Source organism: Pelodiscus sinensis, chromosome 10, assembly GCF_052426305.1.
Source record: "Pelodiscus sinensis isolate ZL-2025 chromosome 10, ASM5242630v1, whole genome shotgun sequence".
Classification (NCBI taxonomy): Eukaryota; Metazoa; Chordata; order Testudines; family Trionychidae; genus Pelodiscus; species Pelodiscus sinensis.
Window position 1 is genome coordinate 21,407,010 of NC_143061.1, and position 23,748 is coordinate 21,430,757.

The following is a 23,748-nucleotide window of genomic DNA, read 5'->3' on the forward strand; positions in this document are numbered from 1 at the left end:
CTGGCAAGGGTAAAAGCCTTGCTACACCACATAAAAGCATATTTGACTATGTATGGTTTGTCCACTGAAGTACCTATGCTCACATCAGAGCAGGACAGCAGTTAAGTAACCAACTCCTAGGTATAATATCTACCGACAGATAAAAATAAAGTTGCTGTAGTTATTGTGTAGTCTGGCCCCTGAAGATGTTTATGCACGCAGTATTTAGTAAACAGCATTGTTAATCACAGAACACAGAGATGAGTTGTCAATACCTAAAGTGCACAATTTAAATTCCCATATATATTCAGGAAATTCAATTTAGTGTCTCATTCTCATTACAAAGAATAAAGATAGGAAAAACATCAGACAAAATAACAAGAATGTATGAGATGTGCCTAAAGTTGGGTGCATCAAACGGTTCTTTTGGACAGCTGATAGTCCATCAACTGTTCCAGATGTAGTATTTGGCTTAATAGTTTTTAATCTGTAATTGTAAGGAGATAACAGGGGGATTGGAAAGTCTACTCAGTATAATCACATCATACCATTGGTAAATAAGGTTATAACTGCTTTGGGGTTTCTAGCCACAAGAGCCTTCCAAAGATGCATATTGCTTCTAAGAACTGTGTGCACCTTCATATGCTTCAGCTCACATCCACACACTTACAATTGTTGCTGCAGATGTGTTAAAATTCAGAGACTTTAGTATACTGCTGTGTCTAGGCAACTCTTGTCCTCTGTGTGCACGCAACCAATGAAATTAATGTATAACTACACTTGAGTACTTTGCCACGTTCTTGTTCTGAACTAGTATACAGGTTGCAGTTCCAAAAATATTGGTGCCTTGATATGAAATCTGAAAAAAAAAAACCAACCTTTTTTTGCAGTTCTTCGAAAATGTCATTGTTCTGAAATTGCGGAACTATTAATGGTGGTTTGTAACCTATGATTTAAATCAACTTCTGTACCTAATGACTGGAAGATAAATAATGTGATGCCAATATTTTAAAAGGGTGCTAGAAGTAATCCTGGTAATTACAGACCAGTAATACTGGGCAAATTATTTGAAACTATAGTAAAGAATAAAATGGTCAGACACTTAGATATACATAATTAGTTGCAGAAAAGTCAACATAGTTTCTGTAAAGGGAAATCATCACTTACTAATCTACTATGCTATGTCTACATTGGCATAATTTTGCGCAAAAGCAGCTGCTTTTGCGCAAAAACTTGCTGCCTGTTTACACTGGCAGGGAGTTCTTGCGCAAGAACACTGACGTTCTAATGTGTGAAATCAGGGCTTCTTGCAAAAGAACTATGATGCTCCCACTTAGGAATAAGACCTCTTGCACAACTGTTCTTGCGCAAGAGGCCAGTGTAGACAGGCAACATGAATTTCTTGCGCAAGAAAGCCGATGGTTAAAACGGGCCATCGGAGCTTTCTTGCGCAAGAGAGAGTCTACACTGGCACGGATGCTCTTGCGTAGAAGCACATCTTTTGCTCAAAGGCACATGCCAGTGTAGATGCTCTCTTGAGCAAATACTCAAATGCAAAAAACTCTTGCGTTAAAGAGTATTTGCGCAAAATCTTGCCAATATAGACATAGCCCTACAGTTCTTTGAGGGGGTCAATAAACATGTGGACAAGGGGATCCTGTGGAAACTGTGTACATAGATTTCCAGAAAGCCTTTGACAAGGTCCCTTACCAAAGGCTCCTAAGTAAAGTTAGTTGCTATGGGTAATAAGGAAGGTCCTCCGATGGATTGATAGCTGGTTAAAAGACAAGAAATAAAGGGTAGGAATAAACTGTAAGTTTTAAGAATGGATAGAGGTAAGTAGTGATGTCCCCCAAGGGTCTGTACTGGGACCAATCCTATTCAACCTATTTATAAATGATCTGGAGAAAGAGGTGGCAAAATTTGCAGATGATACTAAACTGCTCAAGATGGTTAAGACCAAAATATCTTCAAAAAGATCTCACCCAACTATGTTGTTCAATGGATTGAGGAACAAAATGGCAAATGAAATGTAATGTTGATAAATGTAAAGTAACACAGATTGGAGAAAATAATTCCAACTATACATACAATATGATGGGGACTAATTTAGCTATAACCAGTCAAGAAAGAGATATTGGAGTAATTGTGGATAGTCCTCTGAAAACCTCCACCCAATGTGCAGCAGCAGTCAAAAAAGCAAACAATATTAGGAATCATTTAAAAAGGATAGATAATAAGATGGAGAACATCTCATTGCTTCTATATGAAACCATGGTACGCCCACATCTTGAATACTGTGTCCAGATGTGGTCGCCTCATCTCGAAACAGATATGTTAGCATTAGAAAAAGTTCAGAAAAGGTCAACAAAAATGATTAGGGGTTTTGAATGGGTCCCATATGAAGAGAGATTAAAAAGACTGGGACTTTTCAGCTTGGAAAAAAGGAGAGATGATACAGGTCTATAAAATCATGACTGATGTGGAATAAGTGAATAAGAAAAAATTATTTACTTCCCGTAATATAAGAACTAGGGTCACCAAGTTAAGTTTATAGTTAACAGGTTTAAAACAAATAAAAGGAAGTTTTTCTTCACTCAATTCACAGTCAACCTGTGGAACTCTTTGCCAGAGGATGTTGTGAAGGCCAGAACTTTAACAGGGTTTAAAGAAGAATTAGGTAAATTCATGGAGATTAGGTCCATCGATAGCTATTGGACAGGATGGGTAGGAATGGTGACCCTAGCCTCTGTTTGTCAGAGGATGGAAATGGATGACAAGAAAAGCATCACATGATGATCACCTGTTGCGTTCACTCCAGCTAGGTCATCTGGCATTGTCCACTGTTGAAAGACACTGGGCTAGATGGACCTTTGGTCTGACCTAATATGGCCATTCTTATTCTTCTGAAGATATGGTTTTATGCTCTTAATTGGCCATAGAACATAAGCTACTAGATGAGTTTATTGTAAATATAGTTGCCACAGGTACCTAAACCTGGCGGTGATACGCTACGAGCATGCTTTTTTTGAAGAATTGTTGTTAGGGAAAAATATTTTTGTTTTGTTTTGTTTTTGTGTTTTGGATAGGTTTTTATTCAGTCCAATGAGTACTCCAATAGCACTCCCATTGAAGTAAGCTGAAGTTTTGCCTCAATAAGGACTAAAAAAGACTTCAAGAATCTATCCTACATCACTATTTATCCATATTGGCAATGCCATGTTCTGCACTGAGCTTCAGGGAGTAGCACTGATTTTAAGAAGTAAATGGATACTAAGTAGATATAAGCACATCTAGCAAAAAAGCCTATTTCTAGAAAGCCAACTGAAATTGTATCTGCCACACCATAGATATTTTCCCTTCACTTAAAAAAAGATTTTTTACTTTTGAACTGTATTACAAAGATGTTTGAATTGAGTTGCTAAAAAAATATGAAGATAAGCATCAGGGAGCAATTACCTGCTGTTATCATACAGATATACTTGTATACACAAGAATGCTCTCTTATTCAGTAGACTGAATAGAAATAACATATTAATTATTTTCAGAGAAATACATTCCTTCATGATTATAAAAGAAATGTGTGGAGAACAACTGAGACAGAACTCTAGATATGCCATAATAAAAAGTGCTGTAGATTTGCAACATAGTAAACCCAGGCTGTTAGCTTGACATATATCTCTCAGGGGAGGACCAATGCCCTTTGTGTTAGTTCAAACATAGACCAAAGATAGCTGAGTTCTGAGGCTTTTGCTTCTTCCATTATAAGGAATTTAATATAAAATTATACTTACCATAAATATGAGAGGTTTGAACAACCGTAAAAAAGAATTTTAACCTTTTTTCAGGGTTAGTATAAGACAGCTATCTAACAGGAGACCCATTTTTCTGGTATAAAACATGAAAAATTAAAAAAAGTCTTCTTAGTGGGGTAAATGCATTTCTTTTCCAATTAAAAATAATAAAACATGCTTATTTTAAAAATCCCAAGCCTTGGTTTGGAACAGACAAAAGGAAGATATTTTTTCATGCAGTGCACTGTCAACCTGTGAAACTCCTTGCCAGAGGGTGTTGTGAAGACTAGGATTTTAATAGGGTTCATAAAAGAGCTAGATAAATTCATGGAGGTTAGCTCTATCAATGGCTATTAGCCAGGATGTGTGAGAATGGTGTTCCTAGCTTCTGTTTGTCAGAGACTGGAAATGGATGACAGGAGAGGGATCACATAATGATTAACTGTTGTGTTCACTCCCTCTGGAGCATTTGGCATTGGCCACTGTCGGCAGAAAGGATACTGGGCTAGATGGTCCTGGTCTGATCCAGGATGGCTGTTCTTATGTTCTTACATTCTTTTGACATTAATCTATCATTATCTATATTTACAGCAATAAAACATATCGTGTAGTAATACCACTACAATCCAGTTCAAATTACCGAAGTAATAGAATGAACTAGTAATATGTTGAAGAACATTTCCATTATTTATATGCATAAAAATCATTTATGAAAAAAACATCAAGTCTCTTGAAAAACCTTGCTTTCACTAAGCATAAGAGTATATCCATTATTTACATAGAAAATGTTTGTATTATTAACTTTAAAAGTAATCATCCTTAAGACTTAAGAATTATAATATAGCTGCTTTCAATTGACACATAAGCCACTTCATAAAGAAACTATGTTTAATACTATTTCAGAATATTCATGACAGCTTTTATTACACCAGTTCACTCCTTGTGTCCTTGCACAGAATTTTGAAATATTTGTTGTACTAACGTATCCTTTTAAGATGTCTTTAAATACTACATAATGCTTACTCGTATGTATATCTAGTTGGTAAGCTCTTTGGAGTAGGCAGTTTTTTATGTCTTACCTGACATAAAATCTTTTAGAAACTACAATTAAATGTTTGATTTCTAATATTTATGACCCCTCTTAAGGTAGAAGGTATTAGTGTTACGTAATTACTTTGACTTGCATGTTTTATTGAATTTACTTTGGAATACTTTTCATAATGCACTACCGACTCATTATTTTATTTACAATGATTATTTTCAGATCCACCATACTAGCCAGAAAGGTGACTCAATAAATTCAATAGGTCTAACCATGTATTCAAAGTAATGAAAAGACAACTTCTTAAACAAAGAAATTCAGGCCATAATTTCATTCTTCTTTTTCTTTCCAGGTATTTTTCTCTTCTCAAAGCCTGTTGCATGGTTTTCTTTCTTTTCCTTGCAATATAGCATAATTGTGCAGAATGATCAGGATAGTATTTGGGCTAATGCCTACCAGTCATATTTTATGGCATTCTTTTTAGTACCAGACATGCAACAGAAAGTTTTCTGAAGTAGAGGATGTCAGGTTATTTGATTTAAATGTGATTATTTTGCTGGTAGACATAGTTACTTGGGTGCACCAAATATTTCATACTTCACTGCTAACACTTCATATTATTTGCTAGATTCTCAGCCAAAAATTGACATCATAAATACATCATTAGCCACTATCTTGGTTGAAAACTTGATGATCAGAAACCAAGGGTTAGAGGTAATAGCACCTACTCACTCTGACTTCTTTTTCATCCAGTAATACATCATCAGAACTAAATATTTTCCTTGCAACTATCAATAAAATGGCCCAGTATACACAGTCAAGACACTGTTAGCTGTTTTGAACTTACGGTTCACTTACATAGCAAGCTAGTGTGTAGCAAGCCAAGGTGTGAATGTCCAGCATACTAATTTGTCACACCCTAACTCACCGTGTGGAGCCTGCTGCAGAACACTGAAAGTTGCATGGTGCTCTGCTGCAATGCACTGTTGTGGGGTCGGTAGAGTGAATTAGTTTGAGGCAAGGTAGTGCACTGTAAATTCACAGCCTGGTGTGTTCAGGAGAAGATAAGCCTTTAATAGGAACCTGTAAAGGGTGACTGTGCATCCTGATTCATCATGAGTGCCAGCACAGTGCTACTTTGGATTGCTCAGATGTACACCACAGTAGTGCCCTTGTTGGTTGCAGTGTATACAGTTCCTCCCTCTAAATCTAATCTAGGCACACATTCAAAATTAGTAATGTTGGATGGAACACTATCCTTTATAGGGAGCCTTTAGAAAAAGGGTGAAAAGATATCCCAATTTTATAAGGGTAGTCCCAATATTTTGGCTTTGTCTTATATTGGTCCCTATTACCTTCTTCCTCCTTGTCCTGATTTTTCACACTTTTCTGTCTGGTCACCCTATCTAGAAATCTTATCAGCCGCATGGTATTTTTATTCCTTTGGACTGAAAAACCCAGGTGTGACGGGGCGCTCCTGCCCTGCACTCGGGAGGATCGGGGCGAGGGGTGTGTGGAACCCCGAACCGGCCCTGAGGTACACAGGGAGCACGAAGAGCCAGCCGGGAACACTCCGGGAGGAGGAGCTAGTGTGGCCAGCGGTGACGTCATTGCCTCTCCGACACGGAGTCACTCCCTGGTGACGTCATCTGCCTGCGCCTCCGAGTCACCCTGCATGACGTTGGGGCCCCTGTGGAGGGGGATTTAAAAAGATGTCCCCCCAGCCAGGGGGAAGGGAGGAGGGAAGAGACCAAGAGGTACAGGGACCGGCCAACGGTGAGTGGGGAGCTGGGAATGGAGTTACCCCTAGAGACGGAGTAGGAAGCGGCCCAGGGCAGGGTCGTGAAGCCCGTGAGTGGGTGGGTTTAGGGGCAATACCCCAGCTGTTGAGCAGGGATAGGTGATCCCTGCCTTAGGGTCCTGGGCCGGGGTTCGGAGAGAGGGAGGGCCCAAACCCCCCTACTCCATCCTCTGGAGCGAAGCAAGTCCCACAAATGGGCATACGAGACTTAAAGAAAACGTATTTCTCTGGAAAGCAGGGAGAGGTTGGGGGTTTTCTGTCCAATGTGCAAGACTATGCTGGGATTAGGGACACAAGGAGTGTTGTAATAAATAGGGTGGTGGGAGTAAGCAACCTCACGGTACGGCATGGTCCTTTACACCAGGAAATATCCATGCTGAATGCTTGTGTACACTATTACATTTAATTCCATGTATTTATTTCTCATTTTATTGTTAAATCTTTTCAAAGAATTCAATCATACGCCCATCAAAGAAAGTGGTAAAAGTCCCCCTGACTTCCCTGGGAACTGGAAAAGGCATTAAAGCAACAGTTAGTCTATGAATTCCATGATCTGTACTCAATTCTGCTGTCTTGCAGACTAGCATCTGCTCTTCGTAAAGATCTCTGCACTGATCAGAAAGTATAAATAGCAAGCTCTCACTTGTACCTTCATTAAAATATCTGCTGTCTTTAAGCTTCAGGAATTTGCAGTGAAAATATATTGTACTTATCAGAATTACTAAATGTGTAGTGGCAGTTTAGGGCATTATACTTCAATAACAATAGTGACTTAAACATTTGCTAGATGAAATTATAATATTATTTTACACCTGCTAAAGTAAGGGTACAAACTATTATTTCCTGAAATAATGAAACAATAAACAAGGAAAAAATGTTTAAACGACAAGTCTGATGCAAGCATCTAAAATGTTCATTTTCATTTGAATGTCGGTAATGCTTGTTTAAAGAAAGAAATATAAATGTCACTCCACTGAGAAATTACTGCTGATCTCTAATATAATTTAACTATAAGTCTTAATCAAGAAGGATTATTACAGCAAATAGAATGGGCTAGAGTTGTGATATGTCTAACCTCCAGTGTTTAATGCCATGTCTAAAAATATGATTAGATTTGAAAGCTTGAAAACTGATAAGCCATTACCTATACTTTCTCAATTTTTTATAATATACATAAACTCAGGTAGAGACAACTTTGTAATAAAGATTGATACTTGCAAATTCCATATTGATCAACATAGTGAGTGACTCTAAAGAAAACATTTCTTAAACATGCTGGCTACGTCTAGACTGGCATGATTTTCCACAAATGCTTTTAACGGAAAAGTTTTTCCGTTAAAAGCATTTATGGAAAAGAGCGCCTAGATTGGCACGGACACTTTTCCGCAAAAACACTTTTTGCGGAAAAGCATCCTTGCCAATCTAGACGTGGTTTTGAGTAAGAAAGCCCAGATCGCCATTTTTGCGATCGGGGCTTTTTTGCACAAAACAAATCTGAGCTGTCAACACTGGCCCTTTTGTGCAAAGCTTTGCCAGAATGAGAGCAGCATAGTATTTCCACAAGAAGCACTGATTTCAGACAGTAGGAAGTCAGTGTTTTTGCGGAAATTCAAGCGGACAGTGTAGACAGCTTGCCAATCTAGACACAGCCTATATGTTTAACATGAATACAATTAACAGAATAATAATTGCAAAAAATAATGCTAAGAATACTCCATAATGTAGATATTGTAAGTTGTGCATAAACTTTGTCCAAATTGCAGTAATACTTGGCTACTACAATTTTTAGAAAATGCTTTGCAATTCTCCAAAAGAATAAGTGTACATTATTAGTTTTATGTTACTCATAATAAAGCTAAACACATAGTTAAGTATTATCGATAAGGAGAAAACCAAGAAGAGGATTTTGTCTGATACACTTTCACATAGTTATATACCTTCTTTCATTTTCATCCTTTTTATGTACCTCTCTTCCAATATACCTCTCTTCCAATGTTTCCTGTTCCAATGTAACTTTTATTTCTTCTTTGGTGCTCAGTATGCACTGAAAACTTTAGATAAAATAAATAACGGAAGAATATTTCATTCTACAGGCATGCAAGTATCGTACAGAAAGCCTGAACTTGGTTCTTTTGATCTACCATACATTAAGAATAGAGACTTATCAAAAATGTGTAGCTCGTTGTTATACAAAATGTTTTGTACTCTAGTAAGTGATGGTAAGTGTTCCTTGTAGTTTTCCACTTATTTAGACTAAAGTACAAATATGTGTTGTTAATTGGTTAATTATCCTTTGTAAACAGTGAAGTTGGCTTTCAGAGATATTTGCTGCTTCTGATCTTTTAGAAAACCTCATTTTGTTTGGCTTGCAATTTTTTAATGTTCCATAATTAAACATGGGTTTGTAATTAACAAACAATGTTAAAGAACAAGAGTGATAAGCTGGAACTGTAGAATCATGCAAATTGCATTGATTAAACCTTGAAAAAATGTTAAAATAAAATGTGATTTAAACTTAGAAGATCATCTCTATTTCAAATCAAACAAACAGTTCAGATGAGGACTTTCAGTGGTAGTTTGGGTACCTTTATTGTCATTATGCTTTCATATTCCATGAACTGTTGCTCTGCACCAGTAAATTGTTGCTATATTTCACCCAAGAGATGGTTGCACATCATTAATGAGAAGAGTGCTTTGGATACCTTTATGGATTATAATCCCTAAAGGTGAGGAAGAAATCCCTTATTAACATTTGTAAGGTGCTTTGGGAATCCTTAGGGTGAAAGAGGTTATGGGCCTGACCCTGGAAGGTACCATAGATATTGTTGAAAGAATGTACGTGCTCAACACCTTCTAGACTCCGGCGCCATTTAAAGATAAACGTATGGGCTAAATATTGTGTGAGTGGCAAAGGAGGGGGAAACTACTAGCACTGTTGCAATCAGTCCCTTTTCCTCAATCCTCTGTAAATGAGCTTTCCTCAACCTAAGCAATGCTGCAATAACAAACTGGTGTCTATGCACTGAGGTGATTTTCTGTTTTGTTTTGGTTTCTTTACTTTCCATCCTCAGTTTGACTTTCTCTCCCATAATAATAATCAGCCAAACATAGAACCAGTTGGCTTGACTTCTAGAGCTAGACATTGTCTACTCTATTGAGACAATAGTAATGGAAGGCACAGGAGAAGAGATATCACCTGTTTAAAGGACTGATTGGCTAGTTCAGATAAAGAACCTAACATGTAAATGTGTATCCTAATTTTAGTTAGAATATGCTGGAGACCTGGAAAACACAGGCTGTCTACAAATTTATCAGCAGGTTTGAATAATCCTGTAAATATCTCTTTCTTATGGGATTTCTGCGTTCAGTCCAAAAGGAAAGTAGGAAATGAAGAATCAGTCATAACTTTTTCTCAGTTACCCCATTTTGGGTGACCTCTCCTAGGCAGTTGTTATAATATTTTGATTGGAAAAACAGGGAATTGTGTGAGGGGGCACAAGACATTGCCTTTTTGATTGATTTTCCAGGTGTGAAGGCATAGAAATCCATACTACAAAAATCTTGACTAAAATTCTCAAAGACTTAAAGCACAGAGATACAAATATCTCCCGTCTCACAGCATAGTCTCCCATTTGACGAGCGTCCCCAGAGATGTGTCTAGGACGGGGTGGAGAATCTTTTTTGGATTGGTGGCCATTAAACCACAGAAAAATTAGTCGAGGGGGGGGGGGGGGCACACAAGTGAAAATCAAAAAACAAAACAAAGTCTGATATGGCCCTGACTGAGAAGGGGAAAGACACTCCCCACATTCCCCTTGCATTCCAGAGCTTAGGGGAGGGCCCAGGCTAGTAGATTTTGTGTGATCCAGTCCTTCATGGGGACAGCGGTAAGACTGGAGTGCCAGTGTGAGCTCCCCAGTTCTGGGGATGAGCCCTGAGCCTGGGGGCTGGATCCAGGCAAGCCAGCCCGTAGGCTGTAAGTTCCTTACCTTTGTACTAGAACAATACCCAGCACATTTCCCCTCCAAATACTGCTATTTAGACATTGCTCTAGTCATACGTCTATGGCCACAGGTAAAATAGAGACTTCACAATGATTACCAAAGGTAGAGTCTGGGATGGAACCAGAAGGAACCAGCTGGAGAGAGAAGTGAAGGGACAGATTCAAGAGGAAGCTGGGGGAAGTGCTGTTGGGGATAAGAGAAACTTGAGGGGGAAAGCGTGGAAAGCAGAGAAATGAGAGAAAATTCGAAAGAGGAATTATGGGTTTGATGAGGAGTCAAAACAGAGAATTAGTGGATGGGGAGCAAGAAGACAAAGCTCATGGGTTTGACTGGAAATTTTGCACAAATGAGCAATACAAATGTACTAATTATGCAAACTTGTACATGGACTCATTTGTACAAATATGGCAGATTTACAGCCAGAAGTATTGCTGACAATCTTCAAGAGTAGCCTCAGTTCTGTTCACTTCTAGTTTTGGAAGTAGGTTCAGATACAGTATTTCTTAAATCAATTTACCCCTCACTTACAATAATAAAAAATATTCACATATACCGTCTTTATTACATTTTAATTTCCCATTTATGACCAAGAGTAGAAATGTGAACATTGCACCATGCAGGCAGGGATATAGGTCAGAAATATCATAGGCATCTGAATTTTCCAGTGCTGATATTTTCAAGCCATTTGCTATGAAGTTCACAGATTCTCTGTGGGATGGTGGGTTCTTGCATGATAGTTGATTTCTGATTTAAAATATCTGAATAACCAAACTCAAATTGGATTCTTACAATAAATAATGAATGGAGGGGTGCAGAAAAGCACTGAAAAGTGTTTTGAAATGCAGAAGTAGCTTTATAGACCAGATACAATGCAATTGGCTCCATGGTTGAGTGCATAAAGTTGTGCCATGCCTCACAAAGCTCAGTTACTGACACTCTTTTTGTTGAGGCAGAAAAGAGGCGCGATAACAACTTTTCCTCCATTAAATTCTTTCCTGAAAATATATCCAGAGTGACAAAGTCTGTGTTCTTTTAAGTAAGAACAACCTGTGTAACAAATGGTAACTTTTGATACATAACAAATTCTGTCAATTTCACCTGAAGCAAAAAGGATTTGTAATAACCAATCAGCATATTCATTAAAAAAAGAAACTGGTGTACTTTTCAGATAACCTTAAATGTCACTATATTGCTCAGTAAAAATGACTGAATTCTGAAATAAAAGTCTTACTGTAAGTCTTTCTGTGGAATTGATATTATTTGGGAGGTTTTTCTTTCCTATAGTGTTAGTCTTGGTAAAGCAATGACTGAACATTTGCTTAATCCACATAATTCCCCTATAATTATTCAAGACATCTCTATTACTATTGTCCTAGTAGGCTTTAAACTAATGACATGATTGCAGGGCTTTTTGGTTAATAGGATGGGACCAGAATGCATCAATACCAATAGAATCAAAAGAGTGCAGTAACAGAACTATTAACATGAAACAAAAGAAACGATCCATCTGTTTAACACATCAGTCTTTTGAATTTAGAAAGTGAAACTATGTGACTGAACTAAAGATTAGGTCAAGATAGTCACAGAAGTCTTAAAAATTCTAGAAGATTAACTCCTGGTAAAACACTGTTGTCATGCTTGACAGACATTTGAAATCAGGCAGAAATTCTAGAAAAAAATGGTAACTGAACAATACGTTTCTTAACCTCTCAGAAGCTAATGGGTGACCTTTGAATCATGTTGCAATTTAGTAGAAATGATTAACAGTCGGTTTTATGACACACATACAAATACCTTATCTCCACTAAAGATTTATGTACAGTATACAAGAGATTCTCCGAGCTTTACTCATAAAAAGTGGAAAGTAGCTTCATGTAGCATCTATGTTTTTTTAATTAAAATAATATCTCTTCTCACACTGATAAATAGATACATTGATAAATACACCCCACATTGTTCCACCCAAGATTAAGAATAAAGGGAACATTTGAGTCATGGGGATACAGGAGGCCTTTTGCTTCAATATCCCATATTAAAATTGGAATTCCTAAACTGCATTTGTTAGCACCCATGCCATGTGTTTTTGTTACCTATATTCATTATTGCAATAAACCAATTCTGGCACAAACATTGAAGACAATAAAGTTTGGAAACTGTTCAAAATAGGGAGTCCACTTATGATCCCACACGTGAACAAATTGAACTGTAATTATAATGACCAGTGTTTCCTGTAAGCTGTGTACTTGTATGGCAGTTCAGGAGAGATTCAAATGCCACCTAAAGCGACGAGGAGTCCTGTGGCACCTTATAGACTAACTGAAGTGTAGGAGCATAAGCTTTCGTGGGCAAAGACCCACTTCATCAGATGCATGACATGCATCTGACGAAGTGGGTCTTTGCCCACGAAAGCTTATGCTAGACCCACTTCATCAGATGCATGACATGCATCTGACGAAGTGGGTCTTTGCCCACGAAAGCTTATGCTCCTACACTTCAGTTAGTCTATAAGGTGCCACAGGACTCCTCGTTGCTTTTGCAGATTCAGACTAACACGGCTACCCCTCTGATACTAAATGCCACCTAGTTGATTAGCAGAGCACACACAGCTAGGTTTTGTTTCTACTGGTCGTGAACATTTGCACATTCCTCAGTGCACATAAAAATTCATTTTGCACGTGGATGGAAAAGATATGCATTGATTTATGACATCTACTGTACAACACTTAAAGAATATTTTAACATTGCTTCTTGATTGAAAAATGCTTCTTAGGTTAATAAGAAGCACATCAAGCCGAGAGTACCAGTAAAGTCAGAGTGATTGACGCTGTTCTTAGTCACTCATTAGGTGTTCATCATAAATGCAGACACACCTCATTGCTGGTTGTATGAGACACGGTGACATATGCGAGAGACAAACAAATGACAGGAATGTAATGCAGACAAAGTATGCTGGCTGTAATTTTTTGTGTGTGGCTGACCTAGGTTGTTATGGGATTTAATTATCTTTCCATTTGTGACAGAAAGGTGTTGAAACCATTAATATCTCAGTGTCCTTTTGGGCATTCTACAAACCCCCCTTATATGAAAAGGTTGTCCACAAAGTGCTATGGTTTGATATGATGGAACCAACTAAAAATCATTTCCCCCTAGTGCTATAATGTTATTCCTTTTGGAATGACATTTATTAGATGCTGTCTTTTCAAAAATGACTAAATTTATGGCAGTGTGTCTACGGAAAAGTTTTGGGTCAGGGAAAAAAACCCATTACTTATGAATTCCACCCCGACATAGAAGAAAATTATGTTGGAGTTAAGTTTCTCCCCATATATAAGTTATGGGGGACTGATATAGATTATTGTTACACTGAACATAGACACTTTTTATGGGATAGTGGAGAAATTCCTGATATAGTCAGCATTACTGAAAGGCTCAGCACTGGAGCTTATCTACTTTTTTTCCTATGGAAATTTGATGAAAACATCTTTTTTTAATTAAAACTCCTCACAGGAAATTTCAAGTTTACAGTGAAAATTTGAAACCAAAACCTTTTTGTAGAGTATGGGGTTTGTAGTGCTTCACAGCGGTTGCAGTTTGTGCCTTACTTCTCCATTTTCCCCTATAGGCCACAGGCCCGCCGACCGGAGGGCAAAGGGGGCAACTGCCCTAGGACCCAGTGAAGCAAAATGGCCTGTGGCTCCCAGCCACAGTCGTCACTACTGTGACAGCAGTGGAGGCTGGAGTCCTGGAGCCTTTAAATCACCACCAGAACCCTAGGTGGCACTGAGGCCTGGTGGGGGAAGGGAACATGGTGCGGTCGAAACAGTGCTGAGAACTGGCTGCTTCCAACTCTGTCCCTTCCACCTGAGGTCCTGCCTCTTCTGGAAGCACAGACTGCCCCATCTCAACTTTGCCCTGAGGCCCAGCAATTCTGTCAGTCCCTCTGATAGGCGAGGATCTTCCTGCTAAAATACATGAAACTGAACTGTATCTCAGTTTCCACTTTTTGTGAGTGGAAGCTGTTCAGCATGAAATCCCTTCCTAAGGTGCTTTTTGGGAGCCATAGTCTAGCTTCAGATCTTTGCATACAATTGAATGAGGGCGTGGGGAGGCATTACAACTCCACTGTCATCCAAAACCTTAAGGTTTCTGCTGAAATATTTCAATGAAATAACTAAACATTAAGCAGAAAGCAGATACTTTTAATGCAATATGTTTTTTAGTTGAAGACTCAATTTTCCATCTAAAACCAGTTTTGACAGAAATTTTTCCAACCAACCTTATCCAGCAATACCTGGATTTTGAGAAGACTGGCTCTAATTCAAGCATCTACATACGTGGCCAGGCTCACAGAAAAGTTGAACCTATCAGTTGCATGTTGGGGGATGAGCAATTTTGATTATTTGCCCTGTTGTCACAATGGGAGCTCCTAGTCACTGAACACTTTAAGAAATTTGCCTTTATTTGAGTGCCTAAACATGTTCTGAGCTCTTCTCAAAAGCTTCAGTTGTGGCTGCTGAGCACTTGGAAATCTCACTGTTAGCTTATTTGAAATCTGGCCCTTCAATATTTTTCAAATAAAAGAGTTCCCCACAATGCTAAATAAGATCACAAAAAATGTTAGGGTGAACATTTGTTCCATGATTGGAAGAGCAGAAAATCGTTAGCTTGAAAACAAAAGATTCAGTTGGTGTCAAAATACAGCCAATGACATACTCACACAGTGCTGAGAATTATGGAACTTGTTGGGTATGTTGGAAAAGGTCACTATCATTGTAGTACACTTTCAGGCCCCTACCTATTGTGAAATGTACAATGTTGTCTTTATTTACAGCATATGCTTCCTAGTCATGCAACTCGTACAGGCATTTTCCAGTCTTAAATTGTTTTGTTTGCTCATAAGCATTTATCCACTCTAGGGGCCTATAAACATGATTAGAACTCCTCTTTGTCTGTGTTTAGCATAATTCAGTGGAGAATGATATATGAACAGTGGAAATTCCAAGCATATAGTTTTCTGAGTTTTCTCCCACCAGTCTATTCAATTCTCATTAAAATATATAACTTTACATCTAACCCTAAAAGATAATCACTTGATCTTATTAATCTCTCACATCATTCATGTTTAGAACTTCCACCATTTGACATGATCCAAGAGTAGCTCTGAGTAATAAAAGAACTAGCAGTGTCCCAACTCACTAAGCTACCATCTTGCGTGCTATAGCATTGTTAGTGTTCTGCTTTATCACCCAGCCACCAGATTGATTTTGTGTACTCAAGTGTGAACAAACAAGCAGAACTGTGTTTTCCAGATTTAAATCTGTGAGTAATAATGTCTGTAGTTTGTTGGAAATCTGGCTTATTGAAAACGGAATATGTCAGCTCAGTCATCACTTTAATTTGTTTTAAATGATTTATTGGAGTTTAATGCTTTTTTCTCTTACTAAATTTTATGTATTTTCTTGATGAAATGAAAAGCACCGAAGCTTCAACTTGAAAGAAGAGCTTCATCAATGTGTCAGTAGTGAGCACAATTTTAATAAAACACACTTTGAGAAAGTTTCTTCTGGAAACATTTTTTTAAACTTTGTGAGATTGGCAGGGAGTGGGGAGGAACTGTGGATGTGGGGAGATGGGAGTAAAGTATTTACAATAGTGAAGCTATTCTTTATTTCTATTGTTGTTTTCCAAAGTAGAATACCCCAAGTTTCTGAATGTCGTGCTTAAATAGTTCAGAAATATAGTCCATTCCCCCTCAAATTCACATATACCCTTTTTCAGGCTATGCTGGAAGGGGGATAGGAGACATTGGATGTGGTTTAAATAGGCATCAACTTCATTAACAAGTATCTGGGAGTACCCAGCAGATAAAAATGCAGATAATTCCATGAACACTTTCGTATATAGTTGGAGGGCTTCTGTCAGCCATCTCCCTCACTTTCCTATCCCCTGTCTCTGGGACTACACCATCTCCAACATCAAATGAGAATTAAAGTGGGTTATATAGGAGGGGGTATTAGCTTTCTTCTGTGTCATAGGAGCTCAAGACTCTGCTTCCATTTCCATTCATTTAAGAAATACCTATTTCAAGACCCTTACCAATCCATTTATCTGATAATTGTACCCCTCCTCTTGGAAGTACCTGCACTAAATATCTGCCCCATGGCAACATAATGAGTTGCAACATCATAGTTTCACAATCAACTCTTGTTCCACCAACTAAGTACACCCTTCCTGAATTCACTGTGGAGAAGACAAGAAAAAACCCCAAAACTTTGGCTTCCCTTGTCAACTGCGCCACATCTAGACTGCCACGCTGTGCCAGATAAGCTCATTGTTGGCACAGCACGGCAGCCATTTTTATTTTAATGAAGTGGGGATTATTTAAATCCCCGCTTCATTGACTATGTTGAGTAAACTACTTTACATGGCTCCGTCGACAGAGCCATGTAGTCTAGATGCACCCTAAGATTTCAACCTTAGGTACATTAATTGTGTAGCTGGAGTCAACATGTCTTAAATCACCATCCATGCTGCGGGGAGTCGATGGGACGAAACGTTCCCATCAGCTTCCTTTACTCTTTGTGAAGAGCAGGAGTACCAGCACCAACAGAAGTGCCTTCTGTGTTCGATTTAGCGCATCTTTACTAGACTCAATAAATCAAACCCCAGAAGATTGACCATGGCAGCATTGTTCTTAAGGGCAGAATTTCAGGTGGCTAGGGGGGGCAGCAGCCATGAGCTCCAGGATATGGTTTGCTTTTCATCCCATTCCCAGGATGCTAAGGGAGTGAGGGGAAAGTCCTTGCATTCTATGCATGCCTCTCAGACCTGGCTGGTGAGGGGCAGGTCTAAGAGGCATTCACAGAATGCAAGGACTTTCCCCACACTCTCTTAGGATCTGGGGAATGAGATGAAAGGCAAGCTGCATCCCCGAGCCCATAGCTGCTGTCACCCAGCCTCCCATCTGCCCAAAATTCTGCCCTTGGTTGATTTTCCCCATAGTGTAGATATGCCCTTTGTGTCTGATTCTTCTGAGCATACCATGACTAATGCCAGCCAAAATAATCCATTTCCCTGACCCCAAACTTCGAATACATTCATTGATAACCCTCTTTACATACTTAAGAGCTACACAGGCACTCTTCCAAATGATCAAATAAAAGGAGGTAATGGACTATCAAGAATGTAAATTTAGGATTACCATTTTATTTCCTCAGCATTCAATGAGCTTGTTGCAGATTGTACATCACATTGGTATTCATTGTATTAGCAATAATGATCATGAGCTCTCTTGGTATTAATGAGAGTAAAATGTGTACTTGCATAGGAATTCCACTGGCATTTGGAAAATCATTTGTCTCCCAAAACATATGATATGGCAATGGAAACGTAATGTCCTAAAAGCTAGCTGGGTCAAAATGAGCATAAGGAATTTCTACATGAAATAAGTTAAATGTTAAGTAAGAAAAGCACCCAAAAATGCAATAATAATGAAATAATGAAGGCATTTTCAGTTACCAATGCCTGTATTACATCTCAATGAAAGTTCAGCAATGTGAATTAGCAAGATGATGGTAAATTAAATTCAGTGTTAATAAATACAAAGTAATGTATATTAGAGAGGAAAAATTGAGCTACCAGACTGAATTCTAAGTTAACTGTATCACCCAAGTAAAAGACTGGACATGAGACATGAGTACAGGCAGTCCCCGAGTTACGCGGATCCGACTTATGTCGGATCCGCACTTACGAACGGGGCCCTCTCCCTGGTCTCCAGCAGACCAGGGAGAGGAAGCAAAGCGGCGGAACACGCGGGCAGCGGGCAGCCCAGACGCGTCTGGGCTGTCCGCCGCCCGCGTGCTCCGTGGCTTTGCTCTGCTTTGCTCTGCTGGGACCAGGGGGACGGGGAGCAAAGCAGAGCAAAGCCGCGGAGCCCAAGGGCAGGAGGACAGCCAAGGCGCGTCTGGGCTGTCCCGCTGCCCCGTGCTCCGCGGCTTTGCTCCGGGCGCCTGTGGTACAGCAGCTGGGGCGCTGCCGGTTGGTCCCGTAGCGCCACTCTGGGCGCTACGGGACCAACCCGGCAGCACCCCAGCTGCTCTGCCTCAGGTGTCCTGATTCAGCCACTGCTGGTCAGTTTCAGCAGCGGCTGAATCAGGACACCTGGGGCAGAGCAGCTTGGGTGCTTCTGGGTTGGTCCAGCGGCGGCGCTACTGGACCAACCCAGCAGCACCCCAGCTGCTCTGCCCCAGGCGTCCCCAAGTCAGCCGCTGCTGAAACTGACCAGTGGCTGACTACAGGAAGCCCCTGCCCGGGGCTTCCTGGAATCAGCCGCTGATCAGTTTCAGCAGCAGCTGACTTGGGGATGCCTGGAGTTCTTAAGTTGAATCTGTATGTAAGCCAGAACTGGCGTCCAGATTCAGCCACTGTTGAAACTGATCAGTTTCAGCAGCGGCTGAATCTGGACGCCAGTTCCGACTTACATACAGATTCAACTCAAGAACAAACCTATAGTCCCTATCTTGTACATAACCCGGGGACTGCCTGTACTACAGGCACTGTTCATTGTGCAACTGCAGTAAAAAAACAACAAATAAATTGATGGGATGCATGAATAATGGGATGGACAACTATACAGAAAAGAACAAAATACACCATTATATAAACCAATGTTTCACACTCATCATCTGGATTATTGTGTTTAGTGTTGTTCATGCTATCTCTGACCAGACTGAATTAAAGAAATTCAGAGACTGGAAATGGGAGAGATTACAGACATGGAAAAGTCATATGGCGAATGATTTAAAAAATTGGCATTGATGACTTTAGAGAGGTAGAATAATAAGAGGAGACATGATTTAACAATACAGAATAACGAATGTGTTAGAAAAGGAAACTTCTGTTTTCTAGTCCTGTAATATAAGATTATTGGGGCATTCTTTATAATAGAAGGCTAGAAGATTGATTAAATACTTTTTTTCACATAACACATCTTTAGCTCCCATTACCATAGGATAGAATTGAGACCAAGAACACTGTAAGATTCTAAGAATGATTATACATTTATATGGATCACTAGAATATAAATTAGTAAAGAACATAAAATCTCATGTTTCTGAATTTAACTCAATTTCTGGCCATTAGGGATTACATCTCGCTCTCGTTCTCGCTCTCACTCTATATGTATATAAAACATTTTTTCCTGCTGCCTGCCTCCTCCTTCAGCCACCCAGCTTTCTCCCTCGCTCCCTCATCCCCAGTGCTCCAGGGGGAGGGGGAAGAGTCAGGGTTGGTGCATCTTCAGCCTGGTAGCTGGGGGGAAGGGGAGGGAGGAAGCTGGAGCTGCCTATCCCCAGAGAGAGGAAGGCTAGTGAGCATAGTGAACGGGGGCATAGCTTCCTAGTATTTTCTGGATGGCAGTTTATTCTAAATCTACCCTATTGCAAGATTGCTTGCGCTTTCTTCCAAAGCATCTAATTTGTCAGCACTCTGAGACAAAACACTGGACTAGATTTGATTACAGGTGTAATCCAGAACGTTTACAGTGCAAATAGATTTTGCTAGATTAGCCGCCGATGTTTCACTTTTTATTGTTAATGTAGTTGACTGGTATTTTTAAGATTGGTAACTTGTTCACTGACTGTAATTCTGAAAACAGATATTGCTACGCTAAATCTAGACAGCAAATATGACAGGATGGCATTTAGAGTTGTAGCTATAAGTCTATAATATTTATATATTATTTCATGGTTCTCATAAAACTAAATAAAAATTAAAACATCTTTTTCTAGAGTAAATGAATTAATGGTGCAACAAAGACTCAGCTGTCCAAAAATGATACCTATGGCAAGTAAAAAGGCACTAAAGGTTAAGAGCGACTTTCAGAGATATATGGCCACTTGTTGAACAAAACAAAAACAAAACTAAAGGGGCTGGGAAAAAGGAAGTGCACACAGTCTAACAGACTTTTACCTGGCACAATGTCATAGTCCACCTCTCACAATTAACAAAGAAAAGTAGGTATGGAGTTATTACTGTGCTACTCAAAGTGAGAATAGTGATGTCAGCTGGGATACCAATGTCAGTGACAATGGCTGAGGCATCAGAACTAGTCAATGGTAAACCCAAGCATCAGACCATTTCTGGCTTTACTGTTATCTCTATGCAACTTTGCACATATACGTTCTTGGCCGTGTTCTTTCTGAACATTTTAGTTATGCATGTGGGCGTGTAAGGGAAAAACGTGGTGTTTAATATTGCATGCACACCACCTTTAAATCCAACAAACAACAACCTAGACTCCATTTTGGTTGCCCTTCTCCTTCCCTTCTTTAGTACCCTGTAGCACACTTTTTCCTAAAAGGCAGGAAAATAGACTGAACCCAAATTTGCCCAGTAACTTCTGGGTATATAAAGGCCAGATCACCAGAGCGGCAGGGCTGTCCATATTGGTGGTAGAGTCTTGGTGCTGCTGTTCTGCTTTAATGTGAAGTAGAACATCGTAGCTGCCAGGGGTCTCTAGGCTGCCTAAAGCAGGGTTATATCTACACTACCAAGAAAAGTCAGAAAAAGATATGCAAGTTGCGAATGGTAATTTGTGTGTCTTTTTCCACTTCTCTTCTGAAAGAGGCTTTTCTGAAATTTGGCCAGTCTACATGGGGCCAAATGTTGGGGGGAAAAAAACCTTTTTTGGAACATCCCTTCTTCCTCGTAAAATGAGGTTTACAGAGATACCAAAAAAACACGTCTGTTTTTCCAAAATTTTTTGGGGAAAAGCAGACACATTCCTTGGATGTGGCAGAGCTTTTTCGGGATACCTCCGGTATCCCAGAAAAGCTCTGTAGTCTAGACTTACCTTAGGTGTGGCAGAACATTGCACCTACTAGTTGTGGGAGGGTATCTTACTTGCATCTGCCAACTGCCATCTTTGTTTGAAGACTTATTTGCACCCATAATGATGCAGACAGGAAGAACTGAAGAATCATCACTGTAGCCGAGTCAACACATACATGTTCTTGAGATCCACTCCTTGCCTGTCAGCTCCATCTGGAGGAAATCCAGAGCTGATCCTGGTCGTGAAGTCCTTCTAAAGCTGCAAGATATGTTAGAGATCCTCTACTCCTCCATTTCTTATACCTGGATCCAGTCCTGGGACGAATACATCATTGGTCACAACATATCACTGGTTATAACCTTTAATTACCTTTGTACCATCTGTGCGGGGAGTACTTATAGGTTTATCAATTCACTTGTTTATCCTTCCTTCTTTAACTGTTGTTTGCTTAAATAAAGACCCTTGTTTGTTGATATCCACACACCTTTGTCAGTTTTATTTTGGATCATGATAAACCCCAATGATAGATGCAGGTGGCGAGACAAACCTCTAGACTGGTTCTCTTTCAACCAAGGAAACCAGTCAACAGGCTAGGACTACACATACCAGCAATGGTATCTCATCCATTTAGCACGGTAGCCTTTTGAGACATGCAGTTCCATAAAAAAAATCACATAAATTATTTTTGTAAATAATTAAAAGCAAGGTAAATGGCAGCTATGAGAGGAATGTTGTCTGGTTTAATGTTTTTGCAAATCTCATTTTTCAGAGAAAATCCCTTTTGGCAACTAGCATGGCTTACATTTCTCTAAAAGATGCAATTCAACTTCCAACTTTCTAAATAATGGAAAACATAATTAGTGATGGCAGTGACAACTCAGGGAGGAATGTAGCTCACTATAGCAGCAAGGCAGTGTAGAGGGAGGGTGGGATTTAAACAATGAAACTAATTCAAAAAGAACTTCAGAATAATTATTAAATTAAAAAATACAATTAATTCCATCCATTTTATTGAATGGTCGAGCACACTGAACAGCTCCCTGTCCTCTTCTGAACAATATATTCCTACCTCACTTGCATCTTTTGAGCCTTATAATTGTATCTTTCCCATAAGTAAACAAAACTAAGGTTTTGTTATTTTAAGACCAAGTAAAATTGGGCATTTGTGTGGTATATTTTCTCTATCCTTGGTTATAAGAAAAGTCATGGGAGGAATTTACACATTATAAGATCCATTCCTTCATTTTCTTATATCGACTTTTCATTTGTAAATAGTATTCATTTCCTCATTCCATCTACCAGCATAGATGGAACCTTTCCTCAGTGTATGATAGCTCCCTCTTTGCACCTGAGGCGAGCAGTTTTTTACAGGTGTTTACTAACTATAACACAATTCCTTCTCCTATCTAACCAGTGAATTGGTAGGGTAGATCTAAGCATGTATATGTCAGACATACTTAGTTCAGCTGGGTTAAGGGGGCAGAGTGCTGGTAAGACAAAGGTTCATTTTATTACATGGTTATAGCTAGTATCTACAACGGTCTCTATCATAGGAGTTTTGGGTTCTTAGGATCCAATATAGCTTCAAAGTCTTCATTCCTTTGTCTGAGGTCCCATTATAGCTTTTCTGAACTTTCCAATTTATTAAAATGAAAAACAGAAGCAAAATATTTCATTTTGGTATGTTGTAAATATAGTTCTGCCACTATTCAACAAGTGTAAACATTTGGCAGTTTTCCTACAGAGATATAGTTATGACTGAAAACAGTATTTCAAGTTTAAGAACAGAGGTATAATTAATTTAAATGCTACCACTATTAATAAAACAAAGACTATATTTACTTATTACCAGTTTGATTCATCAGATATTTGTATTCATTTTACCATGAGGTTAAGTTTTCTACCACTGATTATGGATGGTTATAAGTGTGTGGTCAGGACGTACAATTTGTGCTGCATGCAAGATTTGTTGATGCTTGACCACATCGTAAATTAAAATAATTTTATCCCGCTTCTTAATAAAGATGAAAATTGGCAAGTTGCCTTATTTTGAGCATGCTTAATATTTGAAAGGATGTATTGTTTACTTTCCCTTGCAGAGAAGTCAAATGTGCAGCCTGCTTTTGTGCCAGATAATGAACTTTACATTGTGTTAATGGAGCTCTCAAATTGATTCAAAAGGTAAACTGATGTAGGTGAGACTGACCTACCTAGTCAAGCAAATAATGCTGTCTCTGGTGAATAATTCTTTGGACAACAGCAGAAGCACAGGATCAGCTGTCAGTAAGAAAGACACT

General features: G+C 39.1%; 1 long non-coding RNA gene across 1 annotated transcript in view; it reads left to right on the plus strand.

Annotated features, from left to right (window-relative positions):
- Window positions 1-6,449: 6,449 nt before the first annotated feature.
- The window catches only part of LOC142830788 (uncharacterized), a 29,519-nt gene continuing 12,220 nt past the window's right edge, over window positions 6,450-23,748 (plus strand). The window contains exon 1 of the long non-coding RNA XR_012906275.2: window positions 6,450-6,591. This is a non-coding gene — a long non-coding RNA (uncharacterized LOC142830788). The remainder of the gene's footprint in view (window positions 6,592-23,748) is intronic.